Source organism: Tachyglossus aculeatus, unplaced genomic scaffold (assembly GCF_015852505.1).
Source record: "Tachyglossus aculeatus isolate mTacAcu1 unplaced genomic scaffold, mTacAcu1.pri scaffold_89_arrow_ctg1, whole genome shotgun sequence".
Classification (NCBI taxonomy): domain Eukaryota; kingdom Metazoa; phylum Chordata; class Mammalia; order Monotremata; family Tachyglossidae; genus Tachyglossus; species Tachyglossus aculeatus.
The window spans coordinates 202,435-208,571 of NW_024045097.1; the positions used below are offsets into that span (position 1 = coordinate 202,435).

General features: G+C 43.5%; 1 pseudogene; it reads right to left on the reverse strand.

Moving 5' to 3' along the window:
- Window positions 1-1,174: 1,174 nt before the first annotated feature.
- Window positions 1,175-2,719, reverse strand: LOC119924272 (annotated as a pseudogene).
- Window positions 2,720-6,137: the final 3,418 nt, after the last annotated feature.

Here is a 6,137-nt window from a genome sequence, read left to right on the forward strand (position 1 = left end):
TGAGGCTCATAGTCTTAATCCCCATTTTACATTTGAGGTAACTGAAGCACAGAGAAGTTAAGGGATTCACTCAAGGCCATGCAGCAGACAAGTTGAAGAGCTGGGATTAGAACCCATGACCTTCTGACTCCCAGGCCCATGCTTTATCCTCTGTGCCATGCTGCTTTCCTTAGGTACATAACTGTAATGTATTTTTTGTATTAATATCTGTCTCCCCTCAATGTGAGCTCATTGTGGGCAGGGAATGTGTTTGCTATAATATTGTGTTGTACTCTCCTAAGCACTAAGTACAGTGTCCTGCACACAGTAAGTGCTCAATAAATACACTTGATTGATTAATCAATTTAGAATGGTCTGGGGAAAGTAAGCCTCAAGTAAAACACAGTTATGACCTTGGAGAGCTCTATTATTTCACTTGGGAACCCTAGGGCTATCAACTGAAGGATTTCAGGAAAGAAAGTCCTAAGCAACTGTTAAAGAATAATCTGATCCTTCTTGGACATTGCCTAGATCCTGTGATACAGGATGGAGGAAATGATGTCCACCCCTTGCTATTACCAACAATTTGTTCTTTTGGCTCATCTCTAGCCTGTAAGCTCCTTGTGGGCAGAGAACATGTCTACCAACTGTGTTGCACTATACTCTCCCAACTACTTAGCGCAGTGCTCTGCACACAGTAATACCATTGATTTATGACAAATCACTAAATAAACATAGCCTCTCTTATTGGGCAGCAAAACTCACCCGTGCTGGAAAGCAGTGACATGGGAGAGAGTCAAGGGTGTAGACTCAATTTTACTGCGCAGAAGGAGGCAATGGTAAAGCACTTCTGTATTTTTACCAAGAAAACTGTATGGATGCACAACCAGAACAAGTGCAGGTGGAGAGCATGGTGTTCTGGAGAAATGTGCCCGTGGTGTCGCTATGGTGATGGAATAAGACAAGACAAATTCTTAAGAAATATCATAAAAAGGGGAATGCATCCTTTACCTCCATAACACTCATCCAATCCCTTAGAAGAGTGGTCTACACCCAGGAGGTGTTCAGTAAATGCTTTTGAACGATCAACTGGGTTTAGCCTGATATGCCTAAGACCAAAGCTTTTCTGAGATGGTTGATCCTTCATAAGGCCTATGGTGGTTAGCTATCTGGAACCACCGACACAATGCACTGACTAAGAAATAATTTTAGGTCCAATCCATTTCCTCAGAGCATGTTTCACATCTTTGTTCTTTAGGCTGTATATCAGGGAGTTCAGCATGGGGATCACAGCAGAGTAGAACACAGTGGCCACTTTGTCTGTGTCCACGGTCTTGCCAGTACGGGGTAGGCAGTAGATGAAGAGAACCATCCTATGGAAGACAGCAATAGTGGTGAAGTGAGAGGCACAGGTGGAGAAGGCTCAATGCCTGCTCTCAGCAGAATGGATTCTCTGGATGGTGATGAGGATGAACCCATAAGAGATAAGAACGATCAAAATGGCACTGATCTCATTAAAGGTGGCCACTGTGAGCAGTAACAGCTTGTTTAGTCTTATTTAAGAGCAGGACAATGATGGGGGAGTAGTTCACAGAAAAAGTGGTTCATGTATTTAGAATGGAAGGAAGATTCCATTCTAAGGGCTAAGTGTGTGTAAATCATGGAACACACCATGCCACAAAGGTATGACCCAGTCACCAGCTGGATACAGAGGTTTGAGGACATGGTGACTACACATAGCAATGGGTAACATATGGCCACAAACCGATCATAAGCCATCAATGCCAGCAAGATGACCTCAGTGATCACACAAGTGCAGAACAAGTAAAACTAAACATCCTGGGTAGGAAATGGTGTGGTCCTGTGTTAAGATGTTGGTCAACATCTTGGGCACGACAGTGGTGGAATAGCAGAGATCCACAAAGGACAGATAACGGAGGAAAAAGTACATGGGTGCATGAAGTTGGGAGCTGATCCTGATCAGAACAATTATCCCCAGATTTCACACCACCGTGATACCATACATAACCAAGAATACCACTAAGAATATCACTCCTCACTCTCGGCTTCAAGGCTTTCCATCACCTTGCCCCCTCCTACCTTACCTCCCTTCTCTCCTTCTACAGCCCAGCCCTCACCCTCCACTCCTCTGCTGCTAACCTCCTCACTGTACCTCGCTCTTGCCTGTCCCACTGTTGACCCCCGGCCTATGTCCTCCCCCTGGCCTGGAATGCGCTCCCTCCGCACATCCGCCAAGCTAGCTCTCTTTCTCCCTTCAAAGCCCTACTGAGAGCTCACCTCATCCAGGAGGCCTTCCCAGACTGAGCCCCCTTTTTCCTCTCCCCCTCCTCATTCCCCCGGCCCTATCTCCTACCTCCTTCAACTCCCCACAGCACCTGTATATATGTTTGTACAGCTTTACTACTCTATTTTACTTGTACATATTTGCTATTCCATTTATTTTGTTAATGATGTGCATCTAGCTTTATTTCTATTTATTCTGATGACTTGACACCTATCCACATGTTTTGTTTTGTTGTCTGTCTCCCCCTTCTAGACTGTGAGCCCATTGTTGGGTAGGGACTATCTCTATATGTTGCCAACGTGTACATCCCAAGCACTTAATAAACACGATTGAACGAATGAATGAATGACCTAAGAGGAAGAGCTGCAGTTCAGGGTGATACGAAAATCCTAAGAGAATAAATTCAGTCACCATAGTGCAATTTTCCTTCTCCATTTTCCTAGTGCACTTGAAAGTGGGTGAACCAAGTCATAAATTCATTCTTCAGGGATGGATGACCAAAGAATTTCTTCTTATCCTTTCCCAGGAAGAGAACATGAAAGTGATATTTGATTTAATAATAATGATGGCATTTATTAAGCGCTTACCATGAGCAAGCACTGTTCTAAGCGCTGGGGAGGTTACAAGGTGATCAGGTTGTCCCATGGGGGCTCACAGTCTTAATCCCCATTGTACAGATAAGGTAACTGAGGCACAGAGAAGTTAAGTGACTTGCCCAAAATCACACAGCTGACAATTGGCAGAGCCAGGATTTGAACCCATGACCTCTGACTCCATAGCCCATGTTCTTTTCACTGAGCCCCGCTGCTTCTTTATCATTATTATTGCCCTTGAGGCATAGAATAATAATGATGGTATTTGTTAAGCACTTAATATGTGCCAGGCACTTAACTAAACATTGGGGTGGATACAAGGAAATCTAGTTGTACAGAGTCCCTGTCCCATGTGAGGCTCACAGTCTCAATCCCCATTTTACAGATCTGGAAATTAGGTACAGAGAAGTGAAGTGACTTGTCCAAGGTCAAATAGCAGACAAGTGGCTGAGCCGGGATTAGAATCCATGACCTTCTGACTCCCAGGCCTCTGCTCTATCCACTACACCATGCTGTTTCTTATAATCAAAATATGATTATCAGGGTTTTTGATGACCTTAGTAGAATCAAGAAACTGACGGTTTTGAAGACACCTGAAACTAACAGAAAAGAAAGCTAGAGGAAGCGGAGTTTCAAGAAAGAATCTTCTTTCATCCTTTCCCAGTAAATAGATATTTGTTCCCTGAAAAGATAGGGAAATTAAACCCAACAATTCGGGAGATTACAGTATGTTTCAGGCAAACTAAAACAGAGATAGGAGGTAAGTATTTCAGGAAACCTGCCTTCTCAGAAATCTCATCAGATATATGTTTTCCTTAATCCTGAGTATTTTCCCAAGGGCTTGCTCCCACAGGGAAAAGTCTCTTAAGGATTTTCTCTAATGACTAAACTTTTAGAAAGTTCCTTCTACTTTCAACTTCACCGTGATGTAAATTAGTAGACAGAATACAAGGTGCTTCTCAGAGACTCATTTAAAATGGATATAACAATATGCAACCTTGGGCAAGTCACTCAACGTCTCTATGCCTCTCTTACCTCAACTGGACATTGGGGATTAAATCCTCCTCCAATTTAGACTGTGAGCCCCATGGGGTCAGGGTCTGTTTCAAACGTCATAAACTTGTATTTACCCCGGCATTTTATAACAGTGCCTGACACTTAGTAAGCACTTAATAAATGCCGTATAAAAGCATTCAGGCCTACTGGAAGTGCTGGGTGAGGTGACACTGTAATTTGGGACCTACTTTTGGTCAGTCATTAATTCACTTTAACATTTGCCTTTGTGGCACTGTAGTTCAATAGTGGACTCTGAATAAAGCATAGGTCAAAGCAAAAATGTCATCTGACTCCTTCGTCAATATGGAGGCTTTCTTTTCAGTCATAAGATTTTTTTAATGGTATTTATTATGCATTTACTATGTGCCCAGTTTAGGAGTTCTGGGGTAAATAACACTACCATATTAGTACAATCACTCATCCTATCCTGACTAGATTACTGCATCAACCTTTCTGACCTCCCAACCTCCTGCCTCTCCCCCCTCCACTGTCCACATTATCTTTCTACAGAAACGTTAGTATGTCACCCCCCTCCTCAAAGATCGCCAGTGGTTGCCTATCAACCTCTGTATTAAACAAAAACTCCTCGCTATTGGCTTCAAAGCTCTCCATCACGTTGCCCCTTCTTACCTCACCTCCCTTCGGTCCTTCTACATCCCAGCCCCCACAATCCACTACTCTGGTGCTAACCTTTTTACTGTGCTTTGACTTCACCTGTCTTGCTGCTGAACCCTGGTCCTTGTCATTCCCCTGGCATGGAATGCCCTCCATCCTAAAATCCACCAAACAATCATTCTTCCCCCCTTCTAAGCCCTACTGAAGGTACCCCTCCTCCAAGAGGCCTTCCCAGACTAAGCCCTCCTTTTCTCAGCTCCCCCTCCCTTCAACATCACCTTGACTCACTTCCTTTGGTCTTCCTCCCTCTCCCTGCCCCACGGCACTTATGTGTATATACATTCTATTCATTTATATTAGTAGGTTTGATGTCTGTGTCTCCCTCCCCATTCCCCCCCTCCCCCCCAACGACTGTAAGCCCACTGTGGGTAGAGATTTTCTCTCTTTATTGCTGTATTGCACTTTCCAAGCCTTAATACAGTGGTCTACACACGGTAAGTGTGCATTTAATATGCTTGAATGAATAGAAGCAAATCAGGTTGGACACAGTCCATGTCCCACGTGGGGCTCACAATGTAAACCTCCATTTTACAAATGAAGTAACTGAGGCACAGAGAAGTTAAGTGATTTGCCCAAGATCATAAGTTGACACATGGTGGATCCAGATTAGAACCCAAGTTCGTTTGACTCCCAAGCCCTTGCTCTATCCATCAGACCTCATGGCTTCTCCACTGAGACAATGCCATCTACATACTCACCCCACTTTATCGCCTCCACTACCAGAAGGAAGAAGGAGCCAGGGTGAGTTCAAGCACAAGAAGGAAAAGAAACCCAGTGGTCCCAAGTTAAAAGATTCCACTCCATCTACCTGGAGACAAGAACTAAAGGATTGTCTCGTCGTGGGAAAGTCACATTTACTCCCATTGCTTGAAAAACAAAAATCTGAATGGGTTTTACCTGGCAGGGGAGAGGAAAGTATTCAGTCATTTCTCTGATTTGGAATACTGCTCTTCTGGAAAATGCAGGTGTTTTCATGTTTCACTTTGGGACCCTGGAGACAGGATCCCTGAAGCTAACCAACATTATTAATCACAATGGGACACTCCAGAGCAGAACAAGACAGCTCTCTGGTGGCCTTTTGCCAAATTCAGCTTTAGATACTGACTTGAGGATCTACCACAGATTGCACGATTAGCATTAGGCTTTACTGCACCTCATTCACAGTAGTGTGTTGATATTTTACAATCTTACTCAGTGTTCTGAATCTACCTAAAACCTTACCAAAATGATTCAAAGCCATCACTCCAAGCACTAAAAAAAGCTTCTATTATTTTGTCAGTTTCCTTGGACAGCCTTCAAAGATGGGCTGACAATGAATCAAGCTAAAGTTGATATTGAAATTATTAAAATGGTTCTGGTGCTCACCTTCTATGTGACCCAGGGAAAGTCGCTGAACTCGGTGTCTCAGTTTCCTAAACTAGAAACTGAAAAAGGGAAATTCAATACCTGTTCTCCCCACTCCTTAATAATGATACTTATGGTACTTCTTAAGTGCTTACTGTGTGCACAGCACTGTTTGAAGCACTGGG